This window comes from Cimex lectularius, unplaced genomic scaffold (assembly GCF_000648675.2).
Source record: "Cimex lectularius strain Harlan isolate CLEC.00 unplaced genomic scaffold, Clec_2.1 scaffold103, whole genome shotgun sequence".
NCBI lineage: Eukaryota > Metazoa > Arthropoda > Insecta > Hemiptera > Cimicidae > Cimex > Cimex lectularius.
In genome coordinates, this window is record NW_019392691.1 from 809965 (window position 1) to 822586 (window position 12622).

General features: G+C 37.7%; 1 protein-coding gene across 9 annotated transcripts in view; it reads left to right on the top strand.

The window, feature by feature from the left end:
* Positions 1 to 12622, top strand: part of LOC106670422 (protein couch potato) — a 463537-nt gene that overhangs the window by 375119 nt on the left and 75796 nt on the right. The window lies entirely within an intron of this gene.

Below are 12622 nucleotides of genomic sequence, written 5' to 3' on the forward strand. Positions count from 1 at the left end.
TTTTGGGAAAACTTAAAAATACAGAGGCAGCTTCAGCATATCTTAAAAAACCGTAAAAATTACAGTCCCGGATGCATCTTTTGAAAGGAAAATATAAAAATAGCAGCTGTAGCGTATCTTTTGAAAAAACATATAAAGTAGCAACTCAAGCATATTTTAAAAAACTGTAAAAATTACAATCTAGGGCGCATCTTTGAAAGGAAAATCGATTAATGTGGCAGCTCTAGCGTATCTTAAAAAAACGTAAAAATTACAGTCCCGAGACGATCTTTCGAAAAGAAGCGTTGTTAGAGAGACATCTCTAATGTGTGTTGTGAGGATATAAAAAAGTTATAGCTCTAAATGTATGTATAAAAAAGAAAAAAAATGCAGCTCCGGGCGTATGTTTTGATGATGAAAACCCCCCTTTAAACTTACAACTTCAGGCGTATTTTTAGAGAATAATTTATGAGTCTTTTTAATAAGATAGTTCTTACTCACAGTTAGTTGTTTTCAACGATCTGGATTTCAAGCTTATAGCTCATCATCATTTTTCAAAGATTGAACAACACACTCACTCCACCATTTATCATTTCTATTAATTTATGAGTGTTTACATGCAAACCCTTGCAACAATTGATTGTTACAAAGCAGCTAAAATTAAGATTTTATACTTTAATGTAGTAAGTTAACCGAGTGTCATTGTCTCTGTTTTGGTCAGACGACCGTTTCGTCATTTTCCGTGGTGTGTTAGTACGCTATTTATCTTCGTTGTATCCTTTTTACGATTATACAAATTCAATTGGTTGTATGGTGTTATGTTCGGCAGTGTATTTCACAGTTTGGGTTTAATTGTTTTTCTTTTTATTTTATGCGGCGTTTTGACGATGAGCGACAGGTTCATCCCGCAGACCTCAACAAGGAATATTTTAATTTATAAAATCAACGTTGATCTTTTATCAACACCACGATGGTTGCTGTTAGTAGCGTCGGACAGAATTTTAAAGACCGCGCACAAGGAACGATATACCTTGGAGCTAAAGGGATCATCCTTGACATCCTCCATAACCGAGGCCCTAATCTTATAAACATGCGCCTACTTGCGTCCTCGTTTCAAAGGGTTGGGGGAGGTCACCACGAATAAATCAAGATCTCTAATACTCTAATATAGGATAGGCTGAGAAAACGCAGTAAAACGTATCCTTAACTCGACAACGATAAGGGGCCAAGTTTTCCCCGCTACCCCGCCTCCTGAATATTCAAACGCTTTTGAGCAAACTGCGCCTTTTTTGTTAATTATTCAACTGTCTAATTAACGCTGAGAGTCACTCCGACGGCTGGGTTCTTAAGGATTAAAGATTTAGCGGCCCTCGGGACTCCAGCCTCTCAGTTCATATTGGAAGGAAATTATTTAGAGTTTCAATTGTCAGTTTTGCCAGAGGGAAAAGCCATTGGAGGGCGACTCACACAATATCGTCGGCTGGTGATTAAAACAGCGCACATGAGGTCTTCAGTTGCTAGGTGTTAAATAAATAAAATCTTTATTAAGTTTCAAGACCAAAGTTTTAGGTCTTATACCTTCATGTTCTCAAAACAACAAATACTAGCTAAAAAAAATATTAAGTAATTTTTTTTAAATCTATCAATCTATTACAAAACCATCAATCCTAGTTAAAGAAGAAACATTTTTTCCATATTCATTTTTAAGTAAATAAGGACACATTTACAAGTACGAAATATTTTTTAAGTATGTTTTATAGCTGGTATTTGCGTCTTGACAATCGATTGGTACAATTGAGTTAACAACAAAGCAAGTATATATATCTAAGTACAATCAAGCGACCACAGGCTTCTGCCTATAACAGACTTGGAATTAAACCGAACGTCTACAAAGGCGAACAGAGGAGCCGCCTTATTGATCGGCGTATCTGGGCAATTAGATTTTAATCTCTAACATATTGTAAGTGAATTCATTTATAAATAATGTGTTTGACCTAGGTAAATATTAACTACGTTGTCCAAAGTTAAATTTATCTTTTCAGGTAAATAATTGATTTTAGAACCGATGGAGTAGTACAAGATGCTTACTATTCTAAAGCTTACCAGATTACAAAAGAAATACATTAAAAAATCAGCCGAATCAGTTCAAAATCGATTTAAAGGTNGTCACGTTAGCTCAAGTGGTAGAGCAGCAGCGTATTTTAGCCGAAGGTCGTGGGTTCGAATCCCGCTTGTGACACTGCCTTTTTTATCTCAACTAAAAACCTTAATTAATTGAAAGATGTTGTTAATGTTAAATACCATCAGTAAGTATAGTAGTTTAAGAAAATTGGGCTTTCGTTAAAATACGTATTTTATGTGACTAGTGAAAGGTTTATGTTCAGCCTTTCCTTTCTTAATTCTTTGCAGTTGCGGGATTATTTCCTTTCCATATGTTCATGTTAGACAGCACATGATAATGATGATAATATAATTTATTTTACCTGGCAAAGGTAAATTTCGTGCAACATTCTACCAGTTAACTTGGAAAGAGTGCGTGCGTGTGCGTGTGTGTGAGAGNAGAGAAATTGTCAGCAAAGAACGAGAGACTGACAGATAAACAGTCAGCAAGGAGATATAGTAGAAATTGGAGATTGCAAATAAATGAGAGACCAATAAACAAAAACGGGGAGCGACAGACAGACAGAAAAAAGAGAGCAATTCCGGGAGAGAGAGACATGAAGACGAATAGATAGGAAGAGAGAAAGAGAGATAGAGGTGTTAGAGTGTGAGAGAATATGAAAAAAAGACAGAAAAAGACTTAGGAGGAAGAGAAAAAGGGGATGACCGGGTAAAAAACTAGAATCAGATAGCATACACATATCGTACATTCATATATTTTACATGTGTCTCCGTGTATGTATTTATTATTACTGGAGGAACGTTGTAGCCAATATAGTTAGTGCCCGGTTTTCGTACTTCGCCTACTCTGTGCCGAGTGGATTTCCGGCAATCATTTTTTGTTCAAATATTTCTATAAGAACCCGAAGATAGAATGATATATTGCTTGAAAGATTTTGTCAATGAATTTGATTTATGTGTAATGTTTTTGACCCTTCCTATTTGAAAATCATTCTTTAATTTCAATTATCATTACTTGTCTAATTTTTTATAATATGTGCAATTTTATCGTACTGATTGAAACTTTGATTACTGAGCATTTCGGAGCGAAGTAACAGGTGGCATACTGACATTATTTTCATTGTAAAATCATAGCCCTGTGGCAATTTTGGTGGCTTAAGACGACCACGATGTTTCAACTGTTGTGATTTCGTATTATGAACGCATTTAATCCTTAGTTAATAACGGCACGTTGAATCCAATGAGATTTCACCGCTGGGTTGAATCACAGTATATTGCATAAATAAACCTCGTCCGGTAAATTTTAAACAATTTAACTTTTTTGAAATGTGGATTTCTTCTCTTTTTCTCTGTTGTTGGGAAATGTTTTTCAGAATACATTAATACATTTAGGGGAAGTTTACGTTCGTTCTAGGAGTGTTTTTTCGTGAAATTGTGAAATAACGAAAAGAACCATCATTTTTATTTTTTGCACTCTAACAAGATGTTAATTTAAAACAAATTCAAATCGGACAATTTAGAAAAAACTCGTTTTTACAAGCATTATTGTGTTTTCAGTAGAGTAAGAGAGAGAGCCTGACTATGTTTATTGTCGTTCAAACAAAGAAGTGGACAGAGAGACATGAAGACGAACAGACAACATAAAAGAGAGAGAGAGAGAGAGAGAGAGAGAGAGAGTGAGTGAGAGAGAGTGAATGAGAAAGTTAGAATTACAAATGTGAGAAAATTATAGAAAGAGTGGGTGAATGAGATTGATATACAATCAGAGAGAAAGAGTGTCGTTCCAATTTTAGTACAACAAGGGTACGGGAGCTGGAGTCTTTGGGATAAACCCCAAGACCGAACTGACGGTAAACCTAGGCAAGTATGCTACTGTTTTCCAGTTTGAAATCATAGCGATTGAACAATGTGCCAGAGAAATAAAAAGGCTAAGAATACATTCCCGGAAGATAGCCATTTTCTCTGACAGCCGGGCGAAGGCAAACAGTGTTTGGAACTGCATGAAGGCCCTGACGGAAGTCGTCGACACTAATGACCTGACCCTGGTATTGGGCCCTGGACATTCGGCGCATAGAGGCAACGAAAAGGTTGACATGTTGGCTAAAAAGAGAGCGAACGTGGACTCTATGGACGCAGAACCCTACTGTGGCTTAGCATCCTGCCACAAAAGAGGATACATTTTAAAGTGGATCCTTGATGAGTCCAAAATCTCGTGGAACAATACGACAGGTATGAGCACGCGAAGAGATTCATAGGAAAGAAAGGAAGGACCATCCGCAGAACTTACAAAAGTATTACTGGAAGCCAGCCGCAACGGAACCAAGATTTTCGTTGGACTCCTGACAGAGCACTTCCACTTAAGAAAGCATATGCACCGGATAGGAGTGCAGATAGAAGAAACACTGCAGATACTTCCAGGAAGAGGGGGGGGGCCGCGAACACATTTTGTGTTTCTGTGAAGGTTATGTTCTTGCAACTAGGACAAGAAAAACCATAAGCCAGATCCTCACCAAGGAACCGCTGGCAAAGCTGTGGAGTCTGGTTAATAGCCTGAAACTAGCCAGTGAGTTATAAATAACAGAGGAGCACAATAGATCTATTTAAGTCGAGGTGCAGTAGGCCTTGTGGCCGCCTCTCTTATCCCTATCTCTATCCAGAGAGAAAGAGAGAGAGAGAGAGAGAGTAGAAGAATGGTGTACCCATTGGTTGGTGAATATATTTTTGGATGTTTCTGAAGCTTAGCAGAAAGTAAATTGATAAAACGAGATAAACAAGTTTTTTTGGTAGAAAAAAATACTATAGACGCATGTCAAAAGCCAAAATGGTAAACACCAGTAGATTGGACAGATTATGTAAAACCTTTACTATCTGTGGTACTACTGTTAATGTTAAAGGTTTTGTAAATAACCATTAATAAGGTTTCAATCTAGATCGTGCATAGGTCATTTGGTTTAAAATTAATTACCAAACAATAAAAAAATGGATGTCGAATCTTCGCGACTGGTTTACTGGCAACGGTGTCGGTTCGTGGGCCGTGTTAACCCTGCCGAAACAAAATAAAACATTTCCCAAGGGTTGTTTGCTCCAAGCGTCGAGCCATGTCAGCTACATAGAGCCCCGAAGGGCTTATCAATATTATAGCCGCCCAATGGCCGCTGGAACACGGAATTGTTAATGAGTGAGCGCCGTGGACTGTCAGAGTTAACAACACAGTTGCCGAATTCATTACATGCTTGCCAGCAGGCTGGGCCCGTCGTGGTAAACGTTCAATAGATAGATAAAATGATCAAGGATCCAATCGATCTTCATTTTACCCTTCCACCTGAGTATTGATCAGTCGTTATCCGTTAAAACTCTCGTCACTGCAGCGTTTCTTCAGATAATAAGAAAAATTGATTATATACAAAATATTGTTTTCTAATAACTTGCTTATCCCTACGATCTTGAAAAGTTTTTAAATTTAGGAATTAATGACGACCGACGGATAGCTAACTCAATTGCTTTAATTCTTTTGAGAATTTGGTAAAACGTGTTTGAATTTTCTCTACAAATTTAATGTCTTTTTGAAAGTAAGTCCTTTAAATACTAGTTGCAGGCTCTAGAATAGGCTGGACATAGGCAACATATTTTTCTTGTAAATATTTTAGGAGAAGGTGACAGGAATTGCATTTAATTTGGTATGCAAGAAAACGTCCATTTTTGACGAGGTGCAGGGCATGTTTATTCCATTTTAAGTTTTCTGATATTCTTATCCCCAAGTGTTTTCGAAATTATTTGGAAGCTAAAGAACTGCCATCAAATATTTAGGTTAAACGAGTGTGCCCAGATGAAAAACACCGCACTAGACATATTTCAGATTAAAACCCAAAAGTAGCTACCAGGCAGAAATCTTCTCAATGATCATTTGCAATTCATTGAGTGCAGTCAAGAAATGTGCGACTAATTGATATCGTCTCAAAATGTACTGATTCCATAGTGAATTTTGTCATTGATATCACTAATATAAAGGATGAATAGAATTGGACATGGCACCTATCCTTGCGTTCCGTTAAGCACTGGATAAAATTACAATATGTTTGATCAACCTTGACTTTAAAATTCCTGTCAGAGAGGTATTATTTCAATAATTTTAGAAAGTACCATGGATCTCAAGCCCCTACCATGGTTTTCTAGACCTAACCATGGGTTCGTTGTGGATAGATTGTAGTATCATAAAGTTATGTAATTCCTGTCATACAGACATGCTTAACTGCCAACTCGAGCGTGTCGTATATGCAGAGTTCTGCACTACCCTCTCTGTTTGATTTTTCTTTGGTTAGATAATTAGTTGTTTGTCGTGACCATAGACATATTATTCTAGCTAGTATTTAGTTGCCAGCTGATTTAGCGGTGGGCTGAGATATAGAAAGATGTGCTTCTCTTTGTTTCAGTGAGATGTGGACGACTAAATCGTAACAAGTCTTGAGGTCTTTATTTTGTGATTTGAAGTTCGTTTTCTTTTAACCCTGTGAGAAAATCGCTCGTCAGTCTATTTTGGATCGGTTGGTGCCATGTTCATTTAGTACGGCTTATAATTGGGGTGTGAAGGTATTTCAAGTCATCAGAGTGGTACTGCACTGGTGTGCTTTCCTTAAAGGTTCTCCGCTTTTTTTGTGGGTTTGAAGTTTTTGATATTGGCAGCCGCACCAAGCACGAGTAGAGAAATAGGTCTGTTACCGAATGCCGCATGTTGTGGGATTTGTGAACGTGTCTGTCTGAGGGTATGAGTTCTGTTGAGAAATTCGGTAACAAGGTGTTTCATGCGTAGAGACCAAGTTGGGTTTAAGTCCAAACCAACCCCAAGACATCTAACGTTTTCTTACAGGGTAGAAGGTGCATAACAAATCTTACAAGAAGATGATTTACACTATGTAGCCTTATCGGAATTATTTTTGGCTTTTGTTCAGCTGCCATGTTTTTTGTGAATAGGTAGTGAATTTTCAATATTTGTATAATAGAAATGGCCACATTCTTTCCTTGAGCAACTTTGCACACAATTTGGCTTGAACCGTATAATTTTCATGAAAGAAGTTATAGATTATTCAATCTTGTCCAGGTGTTTTTACAGAGTTTAGGTTCGACATCGAAAAATAAACCACTAAATTTTATTCATGGAAATGCTTAATTAAAATAAAACTTCGTTTTCTCTTATAAACATTTTTCTACGAATGAACTGTGTTTTTGATATACAGTGATGTCTTTCATATTGTCTAACATTGTTAGTTTTTACGTTTTTTTAAAAATAGATTTTAATGTTCAAATGCGCCTGCAATTTTTCACAATGGCAAACCTTTGTAATCTTCCAACCCTCGCATGTCAGCTATATCGATCAGTTCAAGGATGTTTCAAAAGGGGTTGAAAAGGTTCATTTCACTCCGTCCGAACTGACGATTTGTCCGTTTTGTAAACCGGCACAAGAAATGAACATGATGATCAATAAAAGGTGCGGGTTCCGGCGAGGATGAAAGTTCGCGGGACGCCAATTGGATCTCGCGTCTTTTCGAGGCGAAATTGGGCCATTTGCCGTTTCCGTCGATATTGAAGGTTGTCGTTCCTCATTTAAAAGCGGGGAGCTTAAAGCTCGATGGAAGGGGGTGAATATGTTTTTCAATTTTTTAAACTCAATTGCAATTTCTTTCAAGTGGGCCCGGGTGGCTTTCGCGTCCTGTTTTCGTCAAACGACGAAGGCCTCAACCCTTGGAAATTCTCTTCGGTTTGGCCAAAGATTCCTTTAAGACAAAACTTCTTTAGAACATGTTTGTTCCGCTTCCTCGAAATTTGTAATATTCTTCACCTACGAGATATTACTTCTTTTAAAATTAAACCATTATTTAAGTTAATATTGGGGGTGTTGGACACTCGTAGACTCCCGCGGTCGTGGGTTCGATTCCCACCGTTACCAGTCTTTGGTGGGTAAAAAGCATTGCGTCGCATTCTCTGATTTCAGAGCACTGGCTAAATTGATATATTTAAAGGACATTGAAAAATGTATAATTAAATTTTTTAAGTCAATCGAAAATCTCATTGTAACATTACTTCTTAAATTTTATCTTTATACCATTACAAATTGTCTCGTAAAAATCATGTGAATAACAATACATCATCATTAATAAATCATCATTATTAACAATTTCCCTTGAAACTAAGCCAGAAAAAAGAAAAATCGACCATTTCCTTTTACAGTATTATGTAGGAAATATTATAGTAATACGGCATCATCATTTTATAGTAGGTCTGGTAGATCAATAAGAAATTGGAGGGGATGAAAACACATCACGAATATGCGGACACATTGAATATAATATAATAATTCCACTCACAGCCATGTTGCCATAGTATTGTTACAAATATTATTTTGAAAATGCAATCGTTTGAGATCTAATCGCTTACAAAACCCAAAAAACGTGTTATCAATAATCCAAATTCGGGTATAGAACAGGGCCGAAGAACGTCGAAGAAAACAATCAAGATGATCTATGGGAAAAAGGAAAATATTAGGGTTTACATATTGCAAAGGTGGACGGATCTTCCTCTAGCAAAAACTGAATTGAATTGAACGGACAAAAAACATCCGAAGCCTGAAAAATCATGGGAAGAATGAAAAAATAAAAGAAGAGCTGAGGTCAAGTATTGAACGCAAACCTCACGCCAAGCCGGCTCACTTTTACTTCACAAACATGGTCTTTTCCGAAAGCGTAGCCAATACGATACTTAGACCAGAGGAATAATGGCATTAAAAATACATTTTAAATATATAATTTCTAAGTAAAGCCATGTAATTACATGGAAATATCTACTCCCTAATATTTTATTACGTTAAAATTAAGGGATCAAGAAGACTTACAAAGATCATTTATTATTTAATTTAAAAAAGAACAATTTGTTTGGAACAAGGTATACATTAACCCAGATAGATTAATACCTGTTAACTAATAATTTGTATGCGCCAATTGGTCATTGATTCGAAGCATTCGACCCTACCGAGGGTCTAGTAATCGCTAATCTTTACTGGTTGATTGCTGTATTTGTTACATCATGTGTACTGTATCAATTGGGCCAGGCATTCAATCAACAATAACAGTTCAAATATTAGTTAACGCATTCAGCTTGATTGGGTCGTTAAATAAGCAAACACTTAAAAATATTTATTACGTTCGAGTTTGCTTAATAATTTACATTAGTCATTGATTGTTTAACGTTAGATAAAGAACGACCTTTCCTGAATAGGAAGTAATTTTACCATATAATATAAGTTATGACTATTACAGACAGGATTTTGACTGTAATTCTGATTTGGTTTCAAGCTTTCTAAATCATTCAATCATGAACTAACCAACGAAGGAATTGTTTCAAATTAATATTAGTTGAACACAAACACACACAGAAACTCAAATATGTAAATTCCTTCCTTTTGAGGTCACATCGTTCTTTTTACATACATGAGGATTTCTATGGACCGCACCTGGCACATGGGCTTATCGATTCATCGGCGTTTTATAATATAGGACTTCACCTCCGCAAGCGGTTAGGCACGGCACTTGAACAATCGAATGTCCCGAAACTCTGCAACTCATGCAGATCATTGCTTTTCTTGGAACTTTGTGTATCCGCAGATCAAGGGCGTATACTTCTTACAGCACATGGAACCGGACGCTTGATCATTCAGGTTCCTCAAGATCAAAGCTACGCTTTGAACGGCACTGGAGCACCGAGTATGTTCGTAATCGTTCGCGATGGCCTAGACTCCCCCAACAGATGCATCCTGACTAGAGTTACCTCTCTTAGGAGGAGTTGTTACATTTACTTGGTGGCCCCTCCCCACCACTCGCAGTAGGATCACACGGGCACTCAAGATATTTAAGCAGTGCGACGATCCTAGAGCGGCTGCCCCCTTTGGAAGGGAACCATATGGGCAGCACGGAATACATTCCCATCGTCAAAGTCGACACGCTTGTAGTGGGGAAAGTGTTAGTGTGACTTTCACACCCGCGAAGCAGTTGCTTCTAAGAACGGTTGGTCGCATCAAATAATGGCGGGCCCGCCTAGGTCGCTCATGCTTGCTAGTTACAGCTTGCGAGGACGGGATGACACTGAATGAGTAGAACACTACAAGTGTCCTCTGCTGCTTCCCTGAAGGTTTTTATTCATCGAAAGGTCAAGAATAAACTGGATTACCCTGTTAGAGCAAAAGTAGGCTGGATTATCCAGATAGCTTGGGGGGGGGGTATCGGAATCTGTGTCACATTTAGGAGAACATTGCTTTTAGGGCGTGACATTACTCTCCTGCCTCGACCTCTCCATGATCGCAAAAATGAATAAAGGGATGGATCCAATGGGTTGATAAAAGTAGGTGGGTGAATCCTTTTCAAGACGGCCGAGTGCTTGGACCACCCATCCCAAGACAATCCCTTCGAGGAATAAGCCCAAGTGTGAGCTCCCCTTTTCAGGATGTGCACCACACCCCGGGTCAGTCCGGTTTAACCTCAATCTGTATATTATGTAAGTAGACGGGGCAGAAATATTAAAGAAACGATTCCAACACGGTTGAGATTTGTAAGGTAAATGCTAAGCCCGCAACACTCGGTAGCTCTTCTGAAGTGTTAGTCTTGTACGCCGCGCTACCCTCGTTGAGATTTAATATAACAGAATTATCAAATATGCAAGATTGAATTGAACAAAATATATATTTGTTATAAAACAAAACACATAATATTTGAAACTTTTCAGATAAAAGCCCGTTTAAAAGTGGTTTTAATGTTGAACTGGAATAGTCATGGTACAAGCATTTATACAAAAGATTCGTGGATCTTTTAGCCGTGAAAAGAGTCGGGTGAAAATTAAAGAAATTATCATTTCATATAAAGATTGTTGCCTGACATTTTAGACACATCATACAGTATGTTTACGCGTTCACTTGAGTACTAATACCCGCGAGGTAATCAAGAGTACACGACGTGCGATGCAAAAATATGGGTAATAGACAACACCCTAACAAACAACAAGGAACCTTTCTTTAAACTTTTAAACAGCCATAAAAAACAGTAACTGCTAATGAATTGTTTTAAAGACACATAATGGTTGTCAGTGAAATTACATCCTACGAGTGGCAGAATCCTCAGCCAACAAGGGGTAGCCTAAATTTAACAGTAATATTGGTTGTAAATATACAGAGAATTATGTAAGAAACCAATTTTCTTTTTAATGATTATTCGAATATCGTGAGATGTGGTCTGGTGTGACATAGGTTTTAGAAAAACATTTTCTTTATCGTCCCATCGGTTTGAGCTTTATTCAGAACATCTTCAGGACGCAAAGTGTTTGTTATCTGTGTAGATGTGTCATTCTTGTGTGTACTTGACTCTCAATACGACACACAAGAATGAGACATCTGCACGGATAACAAACAATTTGAGCCCCGAAGATGATCTGAATAAAGCTCAAACCGTTGGCACGATAAAGAAAATGTTTTTCTAAAACCTACGTCACATCAGACCGCATCTCACGATCTCCGAATAATCAATGATTAACGGTCACTAAACACCTCACTTTTTTTAAAATATATTTTTCTACATAGGAAGAAAAAAGCACGAAGTGCGCCAACTTCGGCTTATATCGCGTATCGCAGGCATTGTAAATGGGCCCTCAAAATGTGATGGTTGTCGACTATAGCTAAAGAGAAAGAAACAATTATCCTCTTCGGAAAAGCTTGTTATTATTTATTAATTACAAACACAAATATTCTGTAATTCTTTATATTTTTCTATGCTGCCTGTCTTATGTAGAAATGTTGTGATTAACATCGTTTGAGGGGGCCGCGGTAGCCGAGTGGTTAAGGCGTCTTGAGGTTAAGACTCTCGGCTAGTAGATCCCGCGGTCGTGGGTTCGATCCCCAGCGTCGCCTCTGGAATTTTCCTGACGCCTAAGGGGACCGGTGGCCGCAGTTGAAAGAAATTGACACGGCACTCATCAATGGAAGGAGCGGGATCAAATCTCAGCGACTCTGAATTTGGTCCCAACCCCCTGCAAAAATGGGTTTCTTCGATAGAAGAACACCGGCACACCGGGGGCTCAAATTCGCATTTGTGTTGCGAGCCCCCCAAAAAATGGAGCCAGGGATAAAGTACAATAAGCTGTACAGCTGCAGTGCTCAGGAGGGAACCCCTCCAGTTCCTCGTATCAATTGTTTTAAAAAAAATAGTTTGAATATTTTTATTTTCAACGAAATTAAATTAATATATTCACGTTAAATGAGTTTTAATATTAATTAGGTGAAAACGCAATTAAATATCCTGTTTGATGTAGACGTTTTCTAATTATTTTAAAAGATATTCATTTAACGTACTAACACTTGGGAAAAGGACGACGGACGTACTTTTTCCTAAAAACAAAGCCTTTCGTCAAAAAAGCCTAAGGCTTACTTTTATTCTTTAGTTTTTTTTAATACAAAACTCAGGGAATATCTAAATCAAGTGCTAGAGTTCTT